Below are 19,564 nucleotides of genomic sequence, written 5' to 3'. Positions count from 1 at the left end.
CTTCTTCAATTCCTAATATTGAAGAATATTTAGAGGAAGTTGAGGAGCTTGAAGAAGGTAATATAAAACAACATTTAGCATATGTTATCTGTTTCATTAATAATCTTGTTTATTTTTGTATTGCTAGACTGGAAGATTATGATGCTGAGATGATCGAGATTGATTGATGATGCCTTAGCTTGGAGTACTTGCTGAATTGCTGGAGTTGCTACTTTGTTCACTATGTTGTTGCTGGGATATATGTATGTTGTATGTACAATGTTGCGGTAGTGTCGCTTTTTATTCATTTTAAGACACTTAAATTTTTGTTTGTAATTTGTATTTTACTGGTTGGACAATTTATTATTATTATTATTATATTAGTATTATTATTATTATTATTATTTTACAAAAATTCAGTTTGGTTTGGATTTAATTTTAACAAAATTCAGTGTGGTTTAGATTCAATTTTCAAACCGAAATTAAAACAGATTGAGTTAGACTAGACTGAATGTAGATTCAATTTCAATTCAATTTCAAAAATCCAAAACCGAATTAATTCTATTTTGGATTCGATTATGTAAAATTCTAACCGCAAACGAACTTTCACCCTTAAACAACAAGCATTGTGAAAGACACGTATTATTATATTAACTAAAAAAATGGATGAAGTATATGGTTGAGTACTTGCGTGTGAATTTGACAAAGAAAGAGTCATAGTATAAATTATTATAACCTACTTGGGAATGTTCTTAGAGCTATCTAGTTATCCTACAAAAATGAGAAATTGGTATCATGGTATTTTTTTTATAGCATAGTTGGGGATGTTCTAACAGCTATCTATTCATCCAAACATATTATTGAATTTTTGGGTGAGAAAGAGTCCTCAAATTTTTTCTATTAATATGGTATTCTTACCCTTCCCAAAAAGCATCAACCATTAACCTTCATCATTTGCTAAAAAAAAAAAAAAAAAGAAATACGGAGTATTTCATTATGGCCTCATCCTCTACAGGAAACTCAATGCTCTTCACAGCATACATTGGAGCAATGTACAAAAACATAAAATTTTCAGACGTACCAATCAACAAAAATGTGCAATTCAACTTCCTTCTTTCATTCGCTATCGATTACACAGAATCCCCTTCTTATCCAACCCCCACCAATGGCAAATTTAACATCTTTTGGGATCATTACAAACTCACTCCTTCTGAAGTTTCCTCTATCAAAAAACAAGCACCCAAATGTTAGGGTAGGCGTAAGCATAGGTGGTGCTACTGTTTCGAACCACCCAGTTAACTTCATGCCCAGTTCAATAGATTCATGGGTCTCAAACGCTGTTTTTTCATTGAAGGATATCATCAATAAGTATCATCTTGATGGTATTGACATCAATTATGAGCACTTTGAAGGAGGAAGTGACACTCAGACATTTGTTGAGTGCATCGGACGGTTGATAAAGAATCTCAAGGAGAATAATATAGTGAAATTTGTGTCAATAGCTCCATTTGATGATGACGAAGTCCAAAAACGCTACCAGGCTCTGTGGACGAAATATGGGAAGTATATAGACTACGTTAATTTTCAGTTTTATTCATATGAGCAAATCACGAGTAAATCCGAATTCATCACTTATTTTAAGAATGAAAGGGAAAATTACAAAGATGGTAAGATATTGGCAAGTTATATTAGTGATGGAAGCAAAGGGCTAAAACCAGGAAAAAAAATCTTTAAAGCTTGTAAGAAGCTTATGGAAAAGAATTTACTACACGGGATCTTCATTTGGTGTGCTGATGATTCTAAGGAATTGAAGTTCGAGCATGAAGTTAAAGCTCAAGAATTGCTTGCAACACCTTGATTTTTCAATCTTTCTGTAATTATTTTGCTTTCTAGGAAAGTTGCATGATTTTACTTGCTTATTAGGGGTAAGGTTTTGCATGTAACAAAAAATATGTCGTTATATGTACTGTCTTTCAAAGTAAGTTATTATATATGTTGACCTCACATACTTGATTGTTTTGAATGAGGATTTCCCAGTTTTTTATGAATTTTGTTTCTCACATGATATTTTCGTAAATAAACCAGCAACTTTATTCAACTATGGAGCCTACAATGATGAAAAAGTTGTTGATTTATTCACAAAAATGTCCGCACAAGAAATAAATTTCGTTTCTCACCATGAGAAACAGGGTATTTTCCTTTTGAATATGTCACAAGTACTGTAACTAATTACCTACATATTTAATGAATTCAATTCCCACTCCCAGTTAATTACAATTCTACTAATTAAGAGTTGGGAGAATTGTTCAAACAACGGTTAAAATGCCTATAGGTGGGAGAAAAAGTTGCTTGGACCTAATTCACAATAATATTATTGTGGGCATGAGATTTATATGCTCGCAACTGACGTTATATTAAACATAGTGTTCGTAATTTTAACCTACTCCCTCCATGTTTTGATAAGTATTACACTTTGACCGGCACATAGTTTTAGGCAATATAATTGACTACTTAAATAAAAATATGAAATAACTGGGGTAGTTAAAGTATTAAAAAAAATGGTAAAAAAAATAATGGGGTTAATAGTTTATTGTTAAGTAATAAATGTGAGAAAAGAAATTATAAAAAAATAGTAGTAGGGTTTAGAAGGGACCATGAGTAGAGAGAGACTATATTTAAATGTAGCTTTATGCCAAATAAAAGAAAGTGCAACACTTATTAAAACACATAGGGATTAGGGAGTAGTAAAACATTGTAATTTTGGTGGTGGGTAGATTTTATATAGGGTAAGGGTTAGGTGGGAGTTGGCTAGTTGTTTCGGGTATATCTAGTTTCGGTGGGGGTTTTGTTGGGTGGGGATGAGGGTCGTGGTGGATGTGAATCTAGTTTGGGTTGGGGTTCTGGTGGTTGGTGAAGTGGGTTACGGGTTTTGGTGGGTGTTGAGGTGGGTTAGTGCTGATAGGGGTTAGTGTGTTTACGGGTTAGGTTTTGGTGGTCGGGTTGTGGGTGGTGTTGGGCGTGTGATGGGGTGATGGTACGGGTTAGGTGGGCTAGTAATGGTGGTGTGGGGCTAAAAAATTTAAGAATTTTTCGATGTAAATTTCGTCAGAATTTTTTGACGGATTTGTATTCCGTCGGAAATTTAAGGGCCGACATATCTCTTCCGATGCATGATTTCCATCGAAAATTCCTTCAGAGAATTGTTTTTGACGAAAGTTCCGTCGGAAAAGGTCGTTCTTCCTTCAAATGCCCTTCCGACGACAGTTTTTGAAGGAATTCCATTCTGTTGAAAACACGTTTTCCGACAGAAAACAAAGTGTTTTTGACATAAATAATCCGTCGAAAACACCTGTTTTCTAATAGTTAATTCAGGGTTATGTAATTAGCGATAGATCGAAAATTCATCTAAGGAAATTCAAAAATATAATTGTCAAAAACCTAGATTTCAATCCACTTTTAATTAAAGCCTTAATTAAAATTAATCAATTGAATTCAATACAAGACGCTCTAATACCGTTGTTGGATTTTACTCTAATTTAATTACGAGTGTAGAAACAAGCCCTATGTCCGGAGCCATGTATGATTCAAAAGGTTAAAGTGATCAACATTAGCTAGGACGGGTTTGGGAAAGCCTAAAAATGCATTTTAGTTAACAGCCTAAACCCGACCTAGCCTGAAAAGCTCGCTTTAGCCCGACAAGCCCGCTACTTTTTAGAGGGATTGAGCACGACGTATCATGTTAAGGCCTACTCCGGCCCAATTTTTTGATCACCTCTAGGTTAAACACATCTAATATACTCTAATCCTTTGAAGAGTGCTTATTTAATGAACAGGGCCAAGAACAATAAGGGCATGTGCAATTTATAGAAAGTCCACCTACACAATCAAACCCGCCTTGAGTGTACTAGATTAGAATACCATACCAAATGCTTTAAGGTAGAGTGTTTATTTGGATATAGGTTCTTACTTTAGAGGAGTAGTCATGAATAATTTTTCAATTTATTGTATGATCATTTAATAAGTTATTGTGTATTTATAATAAATAATAAACCTCCTTAAAGAATAAACCTAGTAGATAAAATATTAGTTAATTAATTAATTATGAAGTTTATATATTGATAAACCAACGAGCAAGCATTACGTGGACCCCACACGTACACACACTTGCACGCGTGGAACCTCACGCAAATGGATGGTCGGCCAATGCCTTTAAAGCTCGACCTTCCTTGTACGGCAAGGCATGGCCAAGAAGCCTTGCGTGCCAAGGCAGGCAAGGCAGCATGCCTTGCGTACTAGCCTCACACAGCAACTCGCATGCACAGGCCTTGGCATGTTGTTGCAACATTTGTTGAGCCTCTCTAATAGCGCTGTTGCTGCTTGCGTGCGTGCCCTCGGCAAGGCAGCAAGCCATGGCCCTATGTTGAGGCTATTGTTTGCGAGAGCTAGAGAGGCCTAGCCCTAGGCCTTGCGCCCGACCTAAGGTTTCCTAGCCTTAGCTTGGTTGGGCCTTGCGTCCACCCTTGTGGTGACCAAGGCTTTGTGCGAGGCCCTTTAGCTTAGCTCGCCGCTTGATCTGATCCATTCCTTCGTCTAATTATCCTTCGTATCGACTAGGGGCCTGTTCACATTTACTTAATTTCAGTTCAGTTCATTTCAGCTCCAATCAGTTCAGTCAGTTCAGTTCAGTTCAGCTCTTAATTTCCCTCTCTCATAAAATATTCATTTCAACTTAGTTCAGTTCAGTTCAGTTCAGCTCCAATCAGTTCAGTTCAGCTCCAATCAGTTCAGTTCAGTTCAGCTCAATTTAGTAAATGTGAACAGGCCCTAGATGTTTCATGCTTCGATTTAACGTAACTAAGCCCAAACACCAACATATTGATTAAAAGAATATTTATAGGTGTATATGGACCTTTTAGCCCAATCCATCTTACGGTTTGATTTTGTATTTAGCTTGTGTCCTTATAATAGGATCAGTCATGAGAAAATTGTGAGACTATGAGGTCGTTTGGTTCATTAGGAAAGTGCTAATTCCCATGAAATTTCAAGTTATGGGAAATTAATTTCATCATTAAAATCATGGGAATTCAACAAATTCGTTTGATTAAGCTTAGACCTGGCAATCCTGACCCAGACCTGTTGACCCGAACCGAATGACCCGACCCATGACCCAAAATTGACCCAAAAACATTGACCCGAAAATGACCCGAAACCTGAAATTGACCCGACCCGACCCATACCCAACCCAAAAATGGAGTTGACCCGATCTTGACCCGACACCCGAATTGACCCGACCTGAAATTGACCCAAAGTGTTTGACCCGAATAGACCCGATACCCGAAATTGACCCGAATAGACCCAATATTGATCCGATACTCGAAATGCCTCAAACTAAAATTACCTTATAATTGAACAAAAAATGTCTTGTGCCAAAAAATAACTAAAATTGTTCATTTTTAACCGTAACTAAGCTCATAAACTGAAATATATTCTATATAAAATTATTTATTTGAGCTTGACCCATAAATGAAACAACCCGAACATGACCCGACCAGATTTGACCTGACCCGAATATACTTGACCCAAAATTGACCCGACCCGGACTCGACCCGATACCTGACCTGAAGTTGACCCGAAATGATCGACCCGACCTGACCCATACCCGACCCGAATGTTAGTTGACCCGAAAGTGACCCGACCTAGATCCGACCTGAATGACCCATTTTCCAGGTCTAGGTAAGCTAATGGAATAAGTAAATTCCCATGGAATTTCAACTTACCAAGGGGGGGTGTTAAGGTAAGTGAATTCCCATTTTTTGTGGGAAGTTAAATTCCCATGAATTTTCATTGCCCCCATTTTTATTTTTTTGTGTCAACCAAACAAGAGCTTGAAAATGAAATTCATGAGAATTTGCCAATTTGGAATTTCCACAAAATATTTAGCCAATCAAACAAGGCCTAATAATATTATTCTCGCTTATTGAATAGAAAGCGGCTTGCAGCTACACATTTTAATCACTTGACTTCATTGGATAATTATCATCTTTTTTAATCTGAACCATGTATTAGTTTTAATACACTTATTTGAAGGACACTACTCTTTTAACCTTAGCTAAGGGATATTTATTACAGGATGTTGAAAATTACCTTTGACTTATGGATCGGTTAATCTATTTGTTTTTGACAAGACTGAACCTCGACTATTTGGTTCATATTTTCTCTTGGTTTAAGAAAAATGGAAGATAGGTACATTAGGGAACAACTTTTCGAGTTGTTAGATATTTGTAGATAATTCGTAGTCAAGGAATTTTTTTGCGGTGTGACATTGCTTTACAGCTAGTAGGATGGTGTGATTTCGATGCTCGCTCATTAGACGATCTTTGTGTAGTTGGTTGGTTCATCTTGGTTTTTCTCCCGTGTCGAGAAAGACCAAGAAGCAACATACGGTCTCCCAGTCTTCTACAAAAGGAATATCTTGTGAGTTAAAATAGTTAAAGTAACTTTCTAGATACTAGGAAATTCAATATCATAAAGGGTTGTATTTGTATTGTAATAGTCAATCTGCGTTATATATTGTTCAATATCTTGTGTTTACAATAGAACGAATTAAAATTGGAAAGATTGTCATTTTGTGAAAGATGCAATCACGGATGGGGTCATCACTCCTTTGTATGTGTCTACGTTTGAATTTAATTTCTTCTTTGCAAGTTGGGCATGTGAGATCAGTATGATCCAACTTGAAGCGATATTGGAGATATTCTTGTGATATAAATTGGAGATATTGTGATAAGCTATGTTTAGCTAGATTGGATATACTTTTGGAATGAAGTTATGATTTCTCTAGAAGTTTTGTAAGGGTTTCTGTTAGGAATATAGGAAAATATATTATTGTGATATATTTTCCATATAAGAAGATAGTGTTTTATATCTATATGGAAAATATATCACAATAATATGTTTTCCTATATTCCTAACAGTTTCACATCCTAGTACTAAATAATTCATTCCTGGGTTTTTATTTAGTTATCACGTTTGACAACACACTATTTTAACAACTAATATCTCTATTTCTCAACATTATAAAATTATATAAAGTGAATACTAGTAAGCATTTTTTTTTAGAAAGTAACAACACAAATTGTCACAAATTATATTATAGCACCATAAAAAAACCACAAAAATTGACTTCACCACCATTTAACTAATTCTTAGATGGAATTTGTTAGTAGGTCACAACTGACACTTGTCATTAGCTTAATGGTTAATAAAATAAATAAATCAAAAGAAAAATAAAAATTAAATTAAAATAAAACAAATACTTTCCCTAAACCATAACATAGCCAGCTTCATCACCGGCACTACCTGCTCCAACAGCCGAAAACCCTGTTTTAAACTCGCGAAACTAGCCCTACTCTCTTCACCCTTCCCGAAAACCACCCCAGCTTTTCCTAGCCTCACATCTTCAACACGAATTTGCACTGAGTAACCCTGCAACCACCTCCGCCATTACACACAACCAATTCCCAACCCTTCGAACCACCACAAATATTGATTCGCATCGAGTTGGTTGTGATCGTCGTTGGTATTTGTGGTGTATGAAGGCGCTAGGGTTCAAATTGGTTGAGGTTTCGGCGGTTCGGCGAAGGTGATGTTGTTAAGGTAGATGTTGATTTGCGGTGGCCGGGTAGGTGGTGATTTACAGTGGTTAGGCAGGTTGGGGTGGTTTTTGTGGTGAGGGAAGGGAGGGTTTCGCCGGTTTAGGTAGAGCAGAAGTGCCAACGGCTTGGGTTAGGCTATCGGTAGTGGGGGCAAGTGGTGCCGGTGGTGAGGTTGGGCTAGGTTAGGTTGTTTAGGTTTAAATTTTTTTCTTTTTTTTAATACCAATAGGTTAGTCGATTGTGTCTGTTGTGGCCCCCACTATTCCATCAAAGAATCCGTTAAGTAGTGGTGAAATTAAATTTTTGGGTTTTTTTTTTTGCGGTGTTCAAATCTATTTTATGACTTTTTTGTGGTGTTATTTTCTAAATAAATCCTATTAATAATATGTACATTGAGATGATTCAAACAAGATCCCACTTAACCATGTTTTATTGTAGTAATAAATCACAAAAGCTAGTCAAAATATAATTTGTGAATAGTGTAAGAGTCATATGGTGTCAACTAAAAAAATAGAGGAAGTTATATTGTATTGAGGCTGATTTATATGATTTAGAAATACAAAGAGAATTTATCGATACATATCTTAATACTTTTACACTCTTTCAATGTGCACAACACTAATTTCGCTCACATGTGGGTAGTGGGTTAACTCATGGCTCAACATTCTCCCTCAGATGTGAGTTATCTATAATACTGGTATAGATCACAACAAAACCCATGGGCTCTCATATAGTCATATCATGTTAGATATGAAAGATAAAACAAAAAAAAAAAGATAAAAAAAAGAAAAAAAATTAAACGTTGAATATTGTTCCCTTGATAAAATGAGATACATCCATAACATTATTAAATGGGTGTCATACAGTGTGACCACATTAATTTATGAGTAATTTCATTTTTTCATAAGACTAACCACATGTTATTCGTAAAAGTAACTCAAATTCATTATACGAGTAAAATCTAGTTATTTAATTTAGAAATAAGTACTCTCATTTGTTCAATCGAGTAACCTCTATTCCTTTGTTTTAAAAAGGAAAGAATAATCTCACTTATTTAAGAGAGTGACACCCCTTTGTCTGATTTAAGTAAGCTACATATGTTAAGGTAACCCCATTTGCTCATCACCGTGACCCCTATTTCTTAATTAATTGCCTTTAATGTGAGTATGCGTAGTAACCATACCATGTGAGTATGTAACTAGCCACATATAAGAGTTTTTTTTTTTTTTTTTTTTTTTTTTTTTTTTTTTTTTTTTTTTTTGATTCAGAAGAGGAGCAAGCCAAAGATAAGAAAAAACAAACAAGCAAAAAACAACAAGAAACTACTCGGAGGAATAAATCGTGGCAAAGCCACGCCCCTAGCAACCTCCTCTAAAATTCTACTAAGCTCTAACGAAACATCATTAAAACCACCTAATTAAGAGCCGTGAACAACTCCGCAGTTGGCCAACCAATCCGCCGCTCGATTTCCTTCACGATAAACATGAGCCACCCTTGTTTCCAAACTAGAATCGCTTAGCAAGTTCCTGCAATGCCCTATGTCGTGCACATTTTGTCCTATACGAACCTCTAGCCAATGTAAGGCTTGTACACATGCTAAATTATCCATTTCCACCTCTAGCTTTGTAATTTGCAGGTTCTTAGCCAACTCCAAGCCTCTGGTTTGTGCTAGTGCCTTTGCTTGAAAGGCAAAACAATACCCAAAGTTTCTAGCAAAAGGCGAAACACATCTACCATTGTAGTCCCTGATAATTGCTCCTCCACCAGCAGGTCCTGGGCAACCTTTTGCCGCACCATCACAATTCAAAGAATACCAACCATAATCTGAAGCATGCCAAGATATGTTTGGTTCCACTTTGCGCCTCGCGGCAGTGTTGTCCTCCCCCAATTCACATCTCAAAGCCCTCCTTGCTTCTTCATATCTCACTTGAAGAAAAGCAACAAAATCAATTGGCATTTCATCCCTTCTATAACACAAAGTTATTTCTCCAACGCCATATCCACCACACTTCCGCTCCAAAGTAAATCACCCAGCTTTCATCATCAAATGCATCCGGATCCTTTAAATTCATTGCAATCCACTCCTTGATATCCCCTTGAAAAAATTTCTTGAAGATGCTTGGAGTGAGAGTTTTACGTTAAACTACTTTGGCAGCAGGGCAGTCACGCAGAATATGGAGAGTGCTCTTTTCCCGTTCTCCACAAATATAGCATTTAGGATGATCAGTGAGGTTGCTCTTGAAGCGATTAAGGTTACCCATGATTTGATCATGGCAAGCTAGCCATAAGAACGCTCTACTTCTTAGTTGTACCAGCGCTTTCCACACCAAGTCCCAACACTCTTTACCCAACACTTAAGTGTCATGCTTCATTATTCGTACAACAGAATGAATAGTGAACTTCCCTTTGGTTCCATCTTGCCAATAAACAAGGTCTCCCACATTAGGACATTACTAAAATTAAGGTTTTTGCGACCGCCTCTAACGGTCGCAGAAAATAGCAAAAACGGTCGCAATTCATAATTGCAACCGTCAACGGTTGCAAAGGGGTGGTTGTTATTTACTTGGTCGCAAAAACAAATTATTACGACTGTGTGACGGTCGCAGATTTATTGCGACCTTTTTTGTTATTTTCAACGACCGCACGGGAAACGGTTGCAAATGTTAATAATTGCGACTGGTAAAAGAAGTGGTCGCAATTTTGGAAATTAGCGACCGCTTTTGGCCATCACTAAAAGTTAAAAAAAAAACAAAAAATAAGAAACTACGCACCCACCCCTGGTCTTTACAGCCACGCCCCCCCCCCCCCACCACTTCTCACACCCAAGCCAACTGCGCCCACTGCCCCTTCCCAGCCAACCACCTTGACCCACCACACTTCACACCTTAAAACACCACCCAATCACCACGAAAACCCCACCCAGCCACCACGAAAACCCCAGCGCTGACTAAAAAATTAGAAGAAATTATTACGCAAAAATTAGATCCAAAAAACATGTTTCACAAAAAAAACCACATAATTCACAGTAATTAGACCCTAAAAAACTCACAAAGTTCACAGAAATTCTAAGAAAATAAACGAGAACTCATAATCAAACAAAAAAATCTATAAAATTCGAACTAAAAATGAATAAATTCGAACAAAATCAACGAAAACTCAAAATAAAACCAAAATTAAATAAACTCGAACAAAATTATACAGATTCGACCATGAAAACAAAAATCGATAAAAAAAAAATCAAACAAAACTAAAATTCGAAAATTAAATGAAAAAAACCACAAAAATCGAAAATAAACAAAAAGAAACAATATTTTTAGAAAACTCAACATACGTTTCCTAATATATCTTTCTCTTTGGGTTTGTATGGTTAAATTCGACTATGAAAACTCCAGATCAGGAATATTAATGGTTGAACTTGACCATAAACACCAAATTTCGTGTACTTGCTTGAGGAGACAATGGGCTTGCTTGAACGAGCAACGATTTTCCGGCGGCTTCTAATTCTTCAATTTCGAAGTGCTTTTACTTTGTCTGAGTTTTTGGAAATGAAAGTTTGATAATTAGAAGATAAGGAATGAGAGGTGTAGGGAATAATTTCAAGCCTTAAAATCCCACTAGCTTGAACCCCACTGTGATCATACACTAAAGTACGGTGGCGTCCAAAAAGGAAGAAGATAGAGCAAAAGAGTCGCCAACAAGTTTTTAAGGAACTTGTAAACCATCACGAGGTGAAGGTTACACCCCTTAACGATCCAAGAGATCGTCAACTCCATAAGGTCATGAACCAAATAAGGGTCCGGGGATGAAAGTACAAATCCAACCTAAAAGAGATTGAACCTGCCCTAATAATAGGCCTCTACTTTATTCTGATCATATTCATGTGCGCTTTCTGACTAACATACAATCAATAGATTAACCCTAAACCTGTTTAATCTATGTTGGTTGAATTTAATGCACAAACAAACTATTATTGGCGATCACTTGAATTATAATCACAATTAACCCTAACAAGATTATTAATTATCTTATTAAGCGTGATTACAAGTACCAATTCCCTTTAAACATGCATAAAAGGCGTGATCAAGCAATAACAATAAATATAATCAAGCAACATAATAAATAATCAACATCATGAATAATAATTATAAATAAAATAATCATCATCAAAATAATAATAATAATAATAATAATAATAATAATAATAATAACAATCATCATAAATTATAACAATTATAATCATAATCATGTTCATGTTAATATTAAAGCATAATAAAAATAGCAAGATCCTAGGCATGATACTAACAAGATTAATAACAAACCCTAGCATGTCACTAAGCAATAAAAATCAAATATTTAACCTTAACATGATACTAGCAATCATAAATATTAGGAAAAGCATAGGAAGCATCACAACAATCATATTTAATATTAAAATTACCCTAGACATGATACTAGGAATATCATAATAACAACTTAACATAAACATGATGTCTACATCATAATATCAATTAAAACCATTAAAGTACTTACTTTGATGCCTCGTACCTCTTTCTAATAACAAAATACACACGTTAGTAACTTCAAGGAAAAATAATAATCAAAGCAATTAAATTAAATAATTGAAAGAGAGATTTGGGACCAAACCCTCAGAAATTAAAACCTTTCACGTCTAGGGCGAAGGCAACTTCGAATATGGCTAGGTGTTTCTAGATCTTGTGAATGCAGAATTTTGTATGAAAAAGCAAGAAATAATTGAATGAAAGAATGCCAAAGAAAACTTGTGAATGAGGAGAATTGGTGAATGATAGATGTAGATGATGAATGATGATGATTGGTGTATTGAAATAAGAATTGATGAAATCTGGTTATCGAAAACGGAGTTTTAATACGTTATTTATAGAGAAAATCAGCCAAAAAGATAAAATTAACAAAACAGAGTCTGAAGATCGCAAAACAGGATTGGCGTCAACCCTGGCTAGCTGGCGCTAGGCACCAGTGGCTAGCGCCAGGCGCCAATGGCTAGCGCTTGGCGCCAAGCCTGGTTCCAGGCGCCAAGGCCTGGGGTTGGACGCCAAACTGGATTTCAACGCGTTTTCGAAAATCTGATAAATTCGTGTACTGGAAGATAAAATAATATAATTTCTTCGAAAATACTATTTAAAGTTGATTAAAACTCTGAAAAGTCAACAAAGTCAACTTATCAATGATAATTGAATTAGGAATGAAAAGAACCTTCTAGAAGATTCTAGAAGACCAAAACCATTCCTAATTGCATTAGGAATGATAAATCATATTAGGCCCTCCCCTAGATCATTGGGCCGTACATAAAGCTCAAACCGGGCCCAGTTTAGTAAATTGGCCATAACTTCCTCAATATTCATCGGAATTGGGCTTATAATATATCGTTGGAAAGGTCTTTGCAAGCCCCATCCAACTACACCACTATTGGACCCATGTCATGGACCAACCAAACTGGATTGGCTGTTTTCTTAAAATAAAGTTTTCCAAAACAGGGAGAAGAGAAAAGAAATAAAACTTTCCGCAACACTAGACCTTTCCACACTTTCGTTTCATTTGATTATGATTCGACGTGAAAGGTACTCATCATCGGGTTTGGTTTTGGGGAGACACAAATGGGTGTCTACAAGAGGAGATAAAGAAAGATAGAGGAGAATCAAGGTGGAAGTAAAGAGAGGAGGGGCGTGAGAACGAAGAGAAGGAAGGAGAGGAGTTAAGGAAAGATGGAGGAAGAGTGGCGTGAGAAGAGGGGGAGAGAGAGAGAGAGAGAGAAAAAAGAGAGTAAGAGAAGAGAGAGAGAGGAAAAGAAGAGATAGCGGCTGAGTGAGGAAAAGTTAGGGTTAGGGTGAGTTGTGAACATCTTTCTTACCCGAATTTAATTATAAAAACAATTACGACCGCCAAACATGGTCGCAAATTACGAATCTGCGACCGCTTTTGACAGTCGAACTATTTTATTTATTTTTGAATTATTTTTCAAATTTTTTTTAAAAAATTATTCAAATACCCTTTGCGATGGGTTAATTGGTAAAAATAGTCGTAAAATTGTGACCGCTTTTAAATCGGTCGCAAAATTGCGATTGCAAAAAAAAAATGGTGGCAAATTTCATAATTTGCGACCGTTTTTGAGACGGTCATAGAAAAACGGTCGCAATTTAACCGAATTTTAGTAGTGGGATCAACCCGAAGCTCATGATTTTGAATCAATTTCAAAGTTTCAGAATTGAGAAAAGGCGAGAAAGTGCTCCATCTTCACCCAACTCCTTTCTCCCACATTTCAGCCACCAACGCACCAAGAATAACTTTTGGAATAGTGGCCACTGCTAGCTCGCTTAATGTTTTGTTTGAGCACCATTTGTGATCCCAAAACAATGTGCTTTCACCATTGCCTATAGTTGTACGAACACCCTCCCCGATGACCTTGTCATTCTCCGTAATTCCATTCCAAACATTCGAAGCCCCTGCCTTGTGTTCAAATATCTCCACATCACAACGACCTTTGCAATACTTCGCTCAAAGGACCCTAGCCCCAAGAGCATTAGGTTCGGAAAAGGACCCTCCAACCAAGCTTTGTTAAAAAGGTCGCATTGGCTTGTTTTGCAGACGTAATGCCGATTCCACCTTGACTTATTGGCGCTTGCAATTTCTCCCAAGAAAGGAGATGAACTCTACGATGCTCATCGTTCCCTCCCCAAATAAATCGCCTTGTCTTCTTATCTATTTCTTCGCAAGTAGCCTTGGGAATATTTGCCGTTTGCATAGAATAATTAGCCATTGTTGATATCGTGGACTTAGCTAATGTAATTCTTCCAGCCAAAGATAGGTATTTCACCTTCCACCCCGCAAGTCTACGGTCGATTTTCTCGCACAAGTGACTATAAGTCTCTTTGGTAACTCTGCTAGTCAACGTTGGCATACCCAAGTACATTCCCAAGTCTTATGTTTTCTCCATTTGCAGAGCAACATTGATTTCTTCTTGCGTGGACTCACTCATATTTCTTGAGAAGTATACTCTTGATTTGGCCAAACTCACTTTTTGCCCCGAAGCTTTACAAAAGCGATCCAAGCAATCTTGAATTACTTGTGCTTGATCCACACTTGCCTCTGCGAAAAGAATTATATCATAAGCAAAGAATAAGTTTGAGAGCAAAGGACCACATATAAGAGTTTGTGTTACTAAAGGGGGGTGTTAAATACCGCCATCCAAAATGATCAAAACCGCCCTCATTTCAAGCAAAATGTCGTTATTACCCTTATTAAACCCTAATTATTTTTTTAGTTTATTTTTTACCCTTTTATTTTTTACTGCCCCATCAAACACCACAACCACCACTTTCATTCTAAACAACCACCACAATCACACACTTAGTGACCACAATCAGCCAAAGGCGGCAGTAGGCGGCGGTGATCTGGTGTTTTCATGCGGAAATTCGAAAAAAGAGGTTAGTTTCTCTGTTTGTTTTTTCTGTATTTTTTTTTTAAAAAAAAAAAATTTGATCGCTGGCAACCGGCGTGTAAAACCGATTGGCCAACTGCGGTTACCGGCGATCGAAACCGATTAACGGCAGCGGCAAACCGGTTTACCACGTCGGTTAGGTACCAGCGACCACCGTGTTGGTTGTTTTTTTTTTTTTTTTTTTTAAATTCGAATTAAGGTTACTGGCGATTGTTACCGTGTGACCGTCGCCGTTAACCGGCTTGGAAAACCGGTTGACTGTCACCGGCAAATGGCAACCATAACCGGTCAACGGCGGTGGTCACAGGTTCACAGATCATCGGTAACAATGGCCAGCCACCATTTATATTCGTTTTTTTTAAAAAAAAATTATTATTATGTATTTAATTCTAATATTGTTATGATTGTTATACGATGGTCACAGTACTTATTTTTTATTTTTTTTGTTAAAATTATTATTATTTTTTAACACAAGTTAAAATTGTGATTATTATATTACATGTATATAGATGTAATTTTGTTGTAACTTTTGGTGATATATACTACATATCATAGAGAGTGGCTCTTTCAAATTCCACTACCACAAAGTAGGGAATAAGTAACGCATAATAAAGAGTTGTCAAGATAGATAGGCGATCTCTAGCATTCTATAGAACGCCTATGTATGATAAGCGCTTTATATATTGAACCTATATAGCGCCTCCCCTGATTACGCGTTCCATATGATTTATATAAAAAATATGACTATAGATATAGATTGCCTTTCTAAGTTAGGCGCTCTATATGATTTTAGAATAATTAAAAAAAAGTAAAAAAAAAAATAGAAATCTTACCCTAAAATAAAATGACCAGCCTCATATCTCGCACGCCGCCCCCTCCTCTCCTTTCTCTCTCCTCATTCTATCTTCTCAACTCCATTCCTCTTTCTTTCTCGCTCTTTCTGTCTTCTCAACTCCATTCCTCTTTCTTTCTCCTCTCCTCTCCTCTCAAACCCCAGGAGGCCAAATTTGTTTTTTGGTTTTAAAATCAAGACCAACGCATGCTTATGTGTATCATTTCCCTCAAATTTTCAAAGTTAAATGTGATTGCATTTAATCTAGATGTGAGAATTATAGATTGAAGAAATGTGGTGGGTTTGGATCTGGGTGTGTTCAAATGAGGTGTTGCTGCTATGAAACGAATTGTGAAGTCCATAATGCGATGATACATGAAGGTAATCCCATTTGTGTTCGAATTTCAATGTTTATATTCGTTTTTTTTTGTTGTTTTAAAGTGATAAATATGATTTATTTGGTTTTTTTTATTTATTTTTGTTTTCGATCTATAGTTCATGATAAAATTCTTATTTAAAATTTTGATTTCTATTTTAAAATTTTGTTTTACTTTTCAATTATTTTAGATCTGTGGGATATTGGTTTTCATGTTATAAACTCTGATTTTTCATCTTTTATTAATTGATTTTCATGTTTTATAATTTTTTATTTTCATGATTTTATCAATAGATTTTCATGTCATAATTCTGATTTTCATCTCTTATCAATTGCTTTTCATGTCATAATTCTGATTTTCATCTCTTATCAATTGCTTTTCATGTAACAATTTCTTATTTTTATCTTTTATCAATTGATTTATATGTTATAGTTTAATTTTGATTAATTTTTTATTTTTCATCTTTTGAAGGTGTTTGGGGAGGTTATCTATTTTTGTGTGCTATTAATAGAATTGGTGCGTGGTTGAGATTGGTGTAACCAAAGCCCTGTTGGTTGGATACTTGGATGATTGCGGTGGTTTCGACTTTGGAAGGCAATTGAAGTCGATGCATTTCTTTAGTTGTTTTTTTTAAGAACAGGAAAATTTTTTATCATTCACAATAAATTAGTTATGTGAGAAACCTTGCAATGTAATTTTTTTTCTCAAGGAATTTAGTTATATATTATCATTGAAATACTTGTATTTTAATTTTGTTACAAATAAATTGTTATTTTTATGGTGTTTTAGTTGTTACGTATGAATTACTATTATTATTATTATTAAATTTTTTATTAAAAAAGTGAGGAATAGAGAGCGCCTATCTTTGATAGGCGCCCTATTTTTATATAGCTAAAGAGCGCCCATGCTACGATGACCGCTCTATTTTCCTCGTTATTTATTTACTTTTTACATAAAATATGAAGCGCCTTAGATAGGCGCTCTGTATTGTGTTAGATATAGATCGCCTCTTAGAGGCGTTTTGTAGACTTTATAGGGCACCCTCCTCAGAAGAGCGCCTGTGAGTCGATCTTTATTCCCTATTTTAAGCGTTCTATATTCCTATTTTGTGGTAGTGTTCTGATTTGAAGCTTAAAAAATGAGGTTATCATTTGAAAGGACCTCAGTTCTTCCTTCAAGAAAGTCAGACTGTGTTCAAGCTGGCATCTTGTTTTTACTTTCAATTTTTCACTGGCTACGAATGTTGTCCTCTTGAGTACTAGGAATATACTACTGCTGTAAAATGTATTATTCTGACTACATCAACCAAACGTTTTTGCTAGCATTACACTTTACTGATCTTAAAAAAAAAAACATAGTGGATTGTCATGAGAGCTTTGTTTTAAACTTTTAACACACACCGGAAGCCACTTTATATGAATAATGGAATTGCATACATGCAACATACTAAAAAGGGCCACACATTTGAACAAAACTTACACAGATTGCCAAGGAAAGAAACTCAATTTAGTGCTGGAGAAAAAAAAATTCTTTGCATATACTCCGTATGAGTTTTACAGAATCAAAGAGAACTTCCCAAGTCAATACAAAGTAGAATATTAGATAGCATGACTATAAGATTCCATCATCAATACCTGGTAAATTCAGGAATCTTATTATAGTTATTTTATAAAATAATAATTTAAATTTAATATTACGATTGTTATTGTTTTTTTTACAGTTATGATTATTATAGTTATTTTATTATCATTATTATTATTATTGATTGTAAATATTTCGTTCATTTATTTATGACGACAGCTGGGTAGGCTCAAAATGACGTTTGATCGTATTGATGGCTCGAGTAAGAGACATACCAGGACTCGTGCAGTGACTGCTTCGACTAGGAGACTGAGGTCATCAGCTCCTATAGCTAATGGAGCATGTGTTCATGATGAGGTTTAGGGACGTGAGGGTGAGGACAAGGAGGAGGAGGAGGAGGAGGAGGAGGAGGAAGAGTGGGACGAGGATAAAATTAATGATTTGGTTTACGATGATGAGAGTTTGAGGTCTGTTCGACACTAGGGAGGAAGGGGAGAGCAAGGCCAGACGTCGTCTGGAGTCACTTTGAAGAGAGGTGCTAATGGTAGATTTCAGAGTACTGGAGCTGGTACTTCCCGAACTCGTAAAATTCGTGTTGTCCGAGCGTCGAATGATACTTCATGGCTTGTTCAAGCTCAAATGCCGAGTGGTCCCAAGGATGATAGTCTCATTCCCAGTTAGGCAGGTCACATCGCCACGCAAATTTGGATGGGGCCGCAAAAAGATCGTGACGTGTTAAAGTGTCAATCTAGGACGCAATGGTGCTTAAATTTACATCAGATGCACAGTGCTATGGCCGATGATGTGCGTAGACGAGTTGATAGTACTGGTTTGAGTGGGCTAATTAACATCATGCATCATCACATTGACTAGGCCCTGATTTCGGCGTTTGTAGAGCGCTGGCAGCCAGACACAAACACTTTTCACTTCCCGTTCGGCGAGATGACTATTATGCTCCATGATGTACAGTACATACTTGGGTTACCTTTGGAGGGTGATGTTGTTGTAGAGCAAAGCGGTGTTGCGTCTTTGAAGGCTGACTTTCAGAATTTTTTAGGGATAGGAGCAGACAAACTTGTTGCCAAGCCGGCAACCATTTGGAATAACGGGGGGGGGGGGGGTGTGTCAAGTCAGGCCATATATGTGAGATGCCTAGCAGAGAGAGGTGATGCTGATATCCAGGTGCAGGGTTTCTTGTTGTTAGTTCTAGGCAACACTATTTTTGTCGATAAGAGTGGGAGTCGTATTCCTCCTTCTTGCATCTTAGAGGTGAAGAAGAAGGATGTTCAGCTTTGTCATTATTCATGGGGTTCAGCTACCCTTGCTTATTTAATTTGTATCGGCAGTTAGGCGTTGCCTCACAGATAGGTTGCAAACAGATTGCTGGGTGTTTGACGTTTTTACAGTCTTGGATTTACGAGTATTTTCCTGCATTTTGACCTATTCAAGGTTGTTTAGCCATAACATCGACTGATGCTCGAGCCGCCAGGTGGGACACATAGAATTAGGAAAGTGACTACCATCATGTAGTTTCTTTTCGTAGACGCTTTGAGCAGATGACCGATCGAGAGGTATATTTTTTTGCTAAATATTTTATAAATTTAAAATTTTGGATTTACAAATTAATAATATTTTTTTTATCTTTAATTGCTTGTAGGTTATTTGG

At 36.4% G+C, this 19,564-nt stretch overlaps 1 long non-coding RNA gene and 1 pseudogene across 1 annotated transcript; both read left to right on the top strand.

Moving 5' to 3' along the window:
* The first annotated feature begins 663 nt into the window (after positions 1-663).
* On the top strand, positions 664-2,008 carry LOC110685282 (annotated as a pseudogene).
* Positions 2,009-15,752: 13,744 nt separating this feature from the next.
* LOC110685292 lies at positions 15,753-17,048 on the top strand. Its single transcript, XR_002503980.1, has 2 exons — positions 15,753-16,321; positions 16,789-17,048. It is a non-coding gene; the product is annotated as an uncharacterized LOC110685292 (long non-coding RNA).
* Positions 17,049-19,564: the final 2,516 nt, after the last annotated feature.

Source organism: Chenopodium quinoa, unplaced genomic scaffold (assembly GCF_001683475.1).
Source record: "Chenopodium quinoa cultivar QQ74 unplaced genomic scaffold, ASM168347v1, whole genome shotgun sequence".
Taxonomy (NCBI): domain Eukaryota; kingdom Viridiplantae; phylum Streptophyta; class Magnoliopsida; order Caryophyllales; family Amaranthaceae; genus Chenopodium; species Chenopodium quinoa.
The sequence above is the reverse complement of the archived record's forward strand: the minus strand, read 5'-3'. Positions and strand labels throughout refer to the sequence as shown.